Source organism: Tachyglossus aculeatus, chromosome 7 (genome assembly GCF_015852505.1).
Source record: "Tachyglossus aculeatus isolate mTacAcu1 chromosome 7, mTacAcu1.pri, whole genome shotgun sequence".
Taxonomy (NCBI): domain Eukaryota; kingdom Metazoa; phylum Chordata; class Mammalia; order Monotremata; family Tachyglossidae; genus Tachyglossus; species Tachyglossus aculeatus.
In genome coordinates, this window is record NC_052072.1 from 37501053 (window position 1) to 37511159 (window position 10107).

A 10107-nucleotide genomic window follows, 5' to 3' on the forward strand; every position below is an offset into this window, starting at 1 on the left:
TCCAGCTCTGCCACTGATCAGCTGTGTGACTTTGGGCAAGTCATTCTCTATACCTCAGTTCCCTCATCTGTAAAATGGGGATTAAGACTGGGAGCTCCATGTGGGACAGGGACCGTGTTCAAGCTGATTACCTTGTATCTATCCCAGCACTTAGAACAGTGCCTGGCATGTAGTAAAGCACCTAGCAAATACCATAAAAAAAAGACTGGGCTGACTTAGCTGAAGCCTGAGGCAATGATTTAAACTTCCCAGGTCTCTCCAAGCAGCCATCGGAGGAAGTTATTTCTGCCCAAGCGAGGCTGCCGCATTCAAAATGCTGTTGGTCTGAGGCTAATTCAACAGAAGCTAATGCCGCCGTATCCTCCGCTCAATTGTGGTGCAACGTGTGCTAACAGCAACCAACTCCTCTGCCATTTCTGAGGAGCCCAAGATGAAGTTCAGTGAAGAGCAGTAATAATTCCCATTATTAATTAGAAAAGTGAGGGTAGAGAGTCACTTGCACTTCCCAAAAGTTAATTAAGTGCTTTCCAACCCTAGAGCAAAAGGGAGTTTCCTGAGAGACCGGCATACGTGCTTAGATCCTCCTCTTCCTCCTTCTTCTTCTCCTCCTGCTCTTCCTCAGTCAGTCGTATCTACTGAACATTTACTGTGGGCAGAGCACTGTACGACTACCAGCTCTGTTATATTGTTCTCTTCCAAGTACTTTGTACAGTGTTCCGCACATAGTGAGTGCTCAACAAATACCGTTGATGGATTGAGTGTTTGCCTCTTGGGCTTAGGGTAAAATATTTGGGGGCTTGGTATTTTTGATAATATAAATATAATATTTGAGAAGCAGCGTGGCTTAGTGGAAAGAGCCCGGGCTTGGGAGTGGAAAGAGCCCGGGCTTGGGAGTCGGAGGTCGTGGGTCCTAATCCCCGCTCCGCCACTTGTCAGCTGCGTGACTCTGGGCAAGTCACTTCACTAGGCCTCAGTCACCTCATCTGGAAAATGGGGATCAAGATGGTGAGCACCAAGTGGGACAACCTAATAACCTTGTATCTATCCCAGCGCTTAGAACAGTGCTTGGCATGTAGTAAGCGCTTAACAAATACCAACATTATTATTATTAGTGTGGCTAGAAGGACTTTCTGAGGCACAGAATCAATCCATCAATAGTACTAACTGAACGTTTACTGTAAACAGAGCACCGAACTAGGCACTTGAGAGAGGACAACACAACAGAGTTGGTGGACATATTCCCTGCCCATAAAAGAATTTACAGTCTAGAGGGAGAGACAGAAATTTAAATGAATTACTGCTATGTATATTAGTACCGTGGGGCTGTCAGGTGAATATCAAGTGCTTTTAGACTGTGAGCCCACTCTTGGGTAGGGACTGTCTCTATATGTTGCCAACTTGTACTTCCCAAGCGCTTAGTACAGTGCTCTGCACACAGTAAGCGCTCAATAAATACGATTGATGAAGTGCTTAAAAGGTGCAAATACAAGTGCGGAGGAGACACAGAAGGGAGAGGGAGTAGAGAAAATGAGGGCTTAGTCAGGGAAGGCCTTTGGGAGACATGATTTTGGGGAAGTCTTGGAAGGTGAGAAGAGCGGGAGCCCCCGATGATAAGTCTCCTGACTGAAGCCGACCTTGGGTGTGGAGTCTGGATTGCTCCTCCTGCTTCTGGGAATTTAGCACTTTTCCCAAACTAGAGTGGTGGAAACCAGCCCCAGCTGCACCAGTGTCCTGAGCAAAACACCTGCCCTGACTAACTGCACTGCAGGGGCTGGGATTGTCTTTTCCTACGCTTCAGTGCTGCAGAATGGTGTGTCCGAGGCCCCAGGAGTGCAGCCCATGGTGGACGTACTGAAGACCGAGAAGTGCTGGGAAAGAAAGCCGGAGGGAGAGCTGTCTAACGCACTTAACGACTCTGCAGCACCGTCTTTCCAGCCGCAGTTTCTTTCCACGGCCTGCACAGCCCCGGGGCTTTTTGGAATAGGCCTTCAAGATGGGAAGTAACTGAGCCTCTTCCACCCGCTACAAGTGTAGAGGAGCAGTGAGAGGATCTGCTTTTATTATCATTAATAATTAGAACGGCATTTGTTAAGCCCTTACTGTGGGACAAGCAACTATACTAAGCACTGGGGTAAATACAAGATAATCAGGTTTAACACCGTCCCTGTTCTACACGGGGCTCCCAGTCAAAAGGGAGGGAAAACAGGTATTGAATTCCCATTTCCCCCTTCTAGACTGTGAGCCCGTTGTTGGGTAGGGACCGTCTCTATATATTCCCAACTTGTACTTCCCAAGCGCTTAGTACAGTGCTCTGCACACAGTAAGTGCTCAATAAATACGACTGAATGAATGAATTTCACAAATGAGGAAACTGAGGCCCAGGAAGGTTCATGACTTGCTCAAGCTCAAACGGAGGCAGGATTTGAACCCTGGTCCTCTTCCCATGCCTGGGCTCTTTCCACTAGGCCAGGCAGTTTTTGGTTTGGTTTCCCCTTCTTCTGTCTAAGGTAATGACTCAGTTGCTGGACATTTGTGACTACTGTCCAGTGAATATATCCTTACAAAGCAGTATTTCAGGCTTCCCATAAAAAAAAAGGAACCTACTCTCTATGGTGAAATATACGTAATTCATTTCAATGTCGCTCACCCCTATTAGATTACAAGCTCTGAGGGCAGGAATCATCAGGCTTCCCGTAAAAAAAAAGGAACCTACTCTCTACGATGAAATATATGTAATTCATTTCAATGTCGATCACCCCTACTAGATTGCAAGCTCTGAGGGCAGGAATCATCCCTAACTTTTTTTATATATAGTATTTAAGTGCTAATTGTGTGTCAGGCACTGTTCTAAGCAGGGGGGTAGTTACAAGGTAATTAGGTTGGGCACAGACCGTGTCCCACCTGGAGCTCACAGTCTTAATCCCCATTCTACAAATGTGGTAACTGAAGCACAGAAAAGTTAAATGACTTGACCAAGGTCACACAGCAGAGAAGTGGCAGAGAGGGGACTAGAACCCCGGTCCTTCTGACTCTCAGGCTCTTCCTCTTTCCACTAGGCTGATGCTTTTCTCTCCTGAGTAATTAGTAGAGTACACTGCACAGAGTCGGCACACAATAACATTAATTGATAATGGTCTGTTACTCTGTAAGTTTTCCTGCAAATGAACAAAAAACTACAGTGCTAAGAAAGCGTTGAACTTGGTTCCTCTCGGTACAGTATTGCCTGTGGAAAGAGCAAGGGCCCAGGAGATAGAGGACATGGGTTATAATGCCGGCTCGCCTCCTTGTCTGCTGGGTGACCTTAGACAAGTCACTTCACTTTCCTGTGCCTCAGTTCCCTCATCTACAAAATGGGGAGTCAATATTTGTTTTTTTTAAGCACTCATCATCAATAGTATTTATTGAGCGCTTACTATGTGCAGAGCACTGTACTGGCTTAGTATGTGCAAAGCACCATTCTAAGTGCTGGGGAGGTTACAAGGTGATCAGGTTGTCCCACGGGGGGGCTCACAGTCTTCATCCCCATTTTACAGATGAGGGAACTGAGGCACAGAGAAGTTAAGTGACTTCTTGTCACACACATGACAATTGGAGGAGCCGGAATTTGAACCCATGACCTCTGACTCCAAAGCCCATGCTCTTTCCACTGAGCCACCCGGTTCTTTCTCCTACTTAGACTGTGAGCCCCATTTAGGACCAGGTTATCTTCTACCTACCCCAGTGCTTGGCACATAGTGAGTGGTTAATAAATACTAAGATTATTATTATTTGGCTCTCTGGATGAGGCTCTCGGACCGGTTTTTCTGGGTCAAGGTTTGGGCCGTCCCCGACGGCTTGTGTTTTGATTTCTATAATAATATTGATGGCATTTGTTAAGCGCTTACTATGTGCAAAGCACTGTTCTAAGCACTGGAGTATATATAAGGTAGTCACATTGTCCCACGTGGGGCTCACAGTCTTAATCCCCATTTTACAGGTGAGGTAACTAAGGCTCAGAGAAGTTAAGGGACTTGCCCAAAATCACACATTTGACAAGGGGCAGAGCCGGGATTAGAACCCATGACCTCTGACTCCCAAGTGTGGAAAGAGCCCGGGCTTTGGAGTCAGAGGTCATGGGTTCAAATGTCACCTCCACCACTTGTCAGCTGTGTGACTTTGGGCAAGTCACTTCACTTCTCTGGGCCTCAGTTCCCTCATCTGTAAAATGGGGATTAAGACTGTAAGCCCCCAGTGGGACAACCTGATCACCTTGTAACCTCCCCAGCGCTTAGAACAGTGCCTTGCTCATAGTAAGCACATAATAAATGCCATTATTAACTAATTAATTAATTTCCACAGAGCCACGCTGCTGCTCTGGTTCATTCTTGCTCCCCTCTCTGACATTGCCTCGTATAAACCACCTTCCCCTTGGGGCTCGGTGTAGACAGAGAATATATCTTTTTATTGTTACATTGTACTCTCCCAAGCTCTTAATACAGTGCTCTGCACACAGTACTGCACAAAAAATACAATTGAATGATGTTTACCTGTCAGCAGATCTCTGCCATCTTCTTTGGCCAGTGCCAGTTTAACACAAAGAAGCATCTTCATTTTTAGCCAAAGAAATCCAAGCTTTTCCTTCCCAGAATCCTGTCATTCCTCTGTGGCACCTGTTTCATCAGCAGCTTGTTAGGTTTGTGACGTTCATTGAGCTCCGGGTGAGTCTGCCCGCCAATTATCAGCTGTGTGACTTTGGACAAGTCACTTAACTTCTCTGTGCCTCAGTTACCTCATCTGTAAAATAGGGATTAAGGCTGGGAGCCCCCAATGGGACAACCTGATCACCTTGCAATCTCCCCAGTGCTTAGAACAGTGCTTTGCATATAGTAAGCGCTTAATAAATGCCATCATCATCATCATCTCCCCACCCATTGAAGAGGCCCCTGCTCTTGCACATCTGATGGAAGTTAACAGGCAGGGAGGGAGGCTATTCTTTCTCCCTGGAACAGGATGCAGAGAATCTGAGATTGGGAGTTCAGGCCCCTGTGGCGTGGGATTGCTGCCAGGTGGGAAAAGGAAGTAGCTTAAAGGAGCTTTCATTCATTCAATCAATCATATTTATTAAGCGCTTACTGTGTGCAGAGCACTGTACTAAGCGCTTGGGAAGTACAAGTTGGCAACCTATAGAGACGGTCCCTATCCAACAACGGGCTCACAGTCTAGGAGGGGGAGACAGACAACAAAACAAAACATGAGTTTGTGCCCCATGGGTCTTGAACCACCGTTGGCCAAAGAGGATGGCAACCCTCTACTAGCTTTTTCCCTTCAAAGCCCTGAGAGCTCACCTCCTCCAGGAGGCCTTCCCAGATTGAACCTCCTCCTTCCTTTCCCCCTCCTCCCCCTCTGCCTTACCTCCTTCCCTTCCCCACAGCACCTGTATGTATGTATTTATTACTCTATTTTATTTGTACATATTTATTCTATTTATTTTATTTTGTTAATATGTTTTGTCGTCTGTCTCCCCCTTCTAGACTGTGAACCTGTTGTTGGGTAGGGACCGTCTCTATATGTTGCCAACTTGTACTTCCCAAGTGCTTAGTACAATGCTCTGCACACAGCGCTCAATAAATACGATTGAATGAATGAAATCAAATTCTGGGCCTGTTGTATTTTCCCTCTAGTTTGTTCTCAATGCCCATGCCATATGTTATTGTCAGCTGTGTGACTTTGGGCAAGTCACCTCACTTCTCTGTGCCTGTTACCTCATCTGTAAAATGGGGATTCAGACTGTGAGCCCCCCGTGGGACAACCTGATCACCTTGTATCCCTCCCCAGCGCTTAGAACAGTGCTTTGCACGTAGTAAGCGCTTAACAAATACCATCTTATTATTATTTCACCAGACCCAGCCACCTTTCAATATCATTTTCACCCACCTTGTTTCACCAGGCCCATTGGCCTTTCACTACCCAAAACGCCTGCTGTGTTTCACCGGTCACTTTTTAATGTCCATGTCACCTGCCACGTTTCACCAGGCCCAACCTCCTTCCAATAGCCATCCCACCTGCCAGGGGTAGCCACCTTGAAATGTCCAAGACACTTGCTTGGTTTTTAATCGGACCGGGCAGCCTCAGTGCCAGGGCTGTGTGGCACAGGTGCTGTAGGTCATGAGAAGCCCAGTGCTGCTTGCCAGGGAGTTGGCTTTTCTGGGGCAAGCAGGCAAAACAGCCCACTCCTTCTTCTGAGGTCTGCAGAACTGAGCGCTGCTTTGCAAAGCCGGGGAATTTCCAAGAGAGTGCAGCTGGATTGGGAAGGTTCCCTTTCACTCAGCGGAAAACTGTTTAGCTGAATGACTCAATCAATCAATCAATCATATTTATTGAGCACTTACTGTGTGCAGAGCACTGTACTACTCCTGACACTGGGCCATGCTCTCCCCTCCATTCATATTTACTGAGTGCTTCCTCTGTGCAGAGCACTGTACTAAGTGCTTGGGAGAGGACGCTCCAACCATAGTGACAATCCCTGCCCACAAGATGCTCCAAGGGGTCAGATTGGACACATGCTGCTCTCCCCCCCATTCATATTTATTGAGCGTTTCCTTTGTGCAGAACACTGTACTAAGTGCTTGGGAGAGCACAGCAATAGAGAGCGACAATCCCTGCTCGCAACGAGCTGAATTTGAGTGGACCTTTCTTCGTTTGAACCCTGGAAAAGGTACTTGATCTGCCTATGTCTGTAAATGGGGGTTTAAGGCCCTGACGGGTAGAGTTGGAGACCAACAAATGATAACAATAGTATTATAACACATTATGTAGTATGTAGCGCTTAACAAATACCATTATTATTATTATATTTACACTGACAGGAAGGGATGAGCGATGAGAAGGAGGCTCAGTGGGTACGGTGGCTAGAGTAGAGAGAAGCGGGCAAACTGGGGTGGAGGGAGGAGTGATCAATCAATCAATCAATCGTATTTACTGAGCGCTTACTGTGTGCAGAGCACTGTACTAAGCGCTTGGGAAGTACAAGTTGGCAACATATAGAGACAGTCCCTACCCAACAGAGTGATGATAAGCAGTGAGAACTGATTGAATTCCTTAAAGCTGATGGTCAGCAAGGCCAAGGGTGACTGGCTTGCTAATCCGTCAGCCCCCTGCTTGCATCTGTTCCTTCCTCTGTCCCCCCCAGAGGGACCACTTTCAGATGGGCTATTTCATAAAGGCAAACACTGAAAATAGGATTCGGACTCAATGAGGTACAATAATTCAAACAGGCAAAACCCTTGGTCCCTTCAAACCACCTTCTCTCGCCATCTAATTCTGACGCCTGATGTAGATTTTTGAAATATTTCCCCCGGAAAATCAGGATTAAAAAAGAGAAAGGCGTAGGCTTTCCCCCATTTGGTTGACCTGGTCTAAGGGAGGGGGGGTCTCATCATAGGGCAGGGGAGGAAGGCAGAGAGAGAAAGCCCCACGGCAGTGACTGTAGCCACAGTGGGAGACAGGACCAGGGGGGGGGAGCGGGGATTTAGGGGAGGGAAGGCAGGAAAGCTAAAGAGAAACTTGAGGAGGTCTCAGCTGCCTCCTTTGTAAAATGGGGGTTAAGACTGTGAGCCCCATGCGGGACGGGGACTGTGATCAACCTGATTAGCTTGTTTCTAACCCAGCGCTTAGTACAGTGCCTAGCACACAATAAGCACTTCTCTCCCCCTCTCCCCCTTCTCCATCCCCCCCATCCTACCTCCTTCCCTTCCCCACAGCACCTGTATATATGTATATATGTTTGTACATATTTATTACTCTATTTATTTATTTATTTATTTATTTATTTATTTATTTATTTATTTATTTTACTTGTGCCTATCTATTCTATTTTATTTTGTTAGTATGTTTGCTTTTGTTCCCTGACTCTCCCTTTTAGACTGTGAGCCCACTGTTGGGTAGGGACTGTCTCTATATGTTGCCAATTAGTTCTTCCCAAGCGCGTAATACAGTGCTCTGCACATAGTAAGCGCTCAATAAATACGATTGATGATGATGATGATGATCATGGCGATCTCAGTTCTACCAGACTGTAAGCTCTAGACCCTAAGCTCCTTGTGGGCAGAGATTGTATTTTTGTACTGCATTCTCCCAAACACTTAGAGCAATGTGCTGCACCCATTCATTCATTCAATTGTATTTATTGAGCACTTACTATGTGCAGAGCACTGTACTAGGCACTTGGAAAACACAATTCGGCAACAGAGACAATCCCTACCCGACAACAGGCTGGCTCACCTCCTCCAGGAGGCCTTCCCAAACTGAGCCCCTTCCTTCCTCTCCCCCTCGTCCTCCTCTCCATCTCCCCATCTTACCTCCTTCCCTTCCCCACAGCACCTGTATATATGTTTGTACATATTTATTACTCTATTTTACTTGTACATATCTATTCTATTTATTTTATTTTGTTAGTATGTTTTGGTTTTGTTCTCTGTCTCCCCCTTTTTAGACTGTGAGCCCACTGTTGGGTAGGGACTGTCTCTATATGTTGCCAACTTGTACTTCCCAAGCGCTTAGTACAGTGCTCTGCACACAGTAAGTGCTCAATAAATACGATTGATTGATTGATTGATTGATTACTTCTAGACTGTGAGCCTGCTGTTCGGTAGGGACCGTCTCTATATGTTGCCAACTTGTACTTCCCAAGCGCTTAGTACAGTGCTCTGCACACAGTAAGTGCTCAATAAATACGATTGAATGAATAGTAAGCGCTCAATAAATACCACTGGTTGACTGAGTGATTACCAGCTGGGTTCCCCTGCAGCTCCTCCCTGAAGCTTTCCAGATCGTGCTCAAGGCTGGGTGTAGGGGGAATTTATGTGGATTATCAAAAACTCTCACTCCTGCTTGTTGGATTCATTAACACGGTAGATGCTAATCACGACCCAGAGTGGTTAGATCACCTACTTTTTTGCTCCTCACAGCACATGACACAATAATACAACCAAAACATTTTTCTACCATGAATAGAATTGATCTTTATTTACAAACGTCAAACTTAAAATGATTTTCCGAATGTTTCTTCAGTAGAAAAGAATCTTTTCAAGGTTATATGAACATCCTCCAATGGGCCCCATGAAAAGCAATCACTTTGGAAATGGATGTTTGGAATGACACCCCAAGAATTCCACCCCAACGGGAAGTCCGGGGCTTCATTAGGACTCCTGAGGTTGGATAATAATAATAATGATGGCATTTATTAAGTGCTTACTATGTGCAAAGCACTGTTCTAAGCGCTGGGGAGGTTACAGGGTGATCAGGTTGTCCCACGGGGGTGCTCACAGTCTTCATCCCCATTTTACAGATGAGGTAAATGAGGCACAGAGAAGTTGAGTGACTTGCCCAAAGTCACACAGCTGACAGTTGGCGGAGCCGGGATTTGAACCCATGACCTCTGACTCCAAAGCCCGGGCTCTTTCCACTGAGCCACGCTGGATCTCCTCCCGAGCCATTCTCTGCTGCCCCTTCCAATCTGCCGGATCTTAGGAGCAGACCATCATCATCAGTGGTGTTTACCGAGTGCTAACTGTGTGCAGAGCACTGTAGTAAGCACTTGGGAGAGTACAAGGCAACGGAGTTCACCCATTTGATTTATCATCATCATCATCATCATCATCATCATCATCATCATATAGGGTCTGAGCCAGGAAAGAAGCTCATTGCCTCACCAGGAGAAATCCGCGTGACCGAGGAACACGGTGTCCACTTGGGACAAGACCCTTGGGAGGCAGATGTATTCCATCAATGGCACTTACTGAGCATTTGCTGCGTGCTGAGGACTGTACTAAGCACCAGCTGTTTAAGATGCATAAATGTGGATTCTGAAGGAGCTTAACTGCAACTCGGGGAGGAACTTATCCCTGAACTTCTGATCTTTGATGATCTCGAAAAGACAAAGCAACTGTGAGTCACTAAACCAGTCAGGATTATTGCAGATGACTGGGTTACTTTTCTTGTTACCTCTCCAGTGCTTAGAACAGTACTTGGCACATAGTAAGTGCTTAATAAATGTCATCATTATTATTAATATTATTAGTATTATTATTTTCATGCAAGTGCCCCAGGGTCTGCTTCAAGCCTACCAAC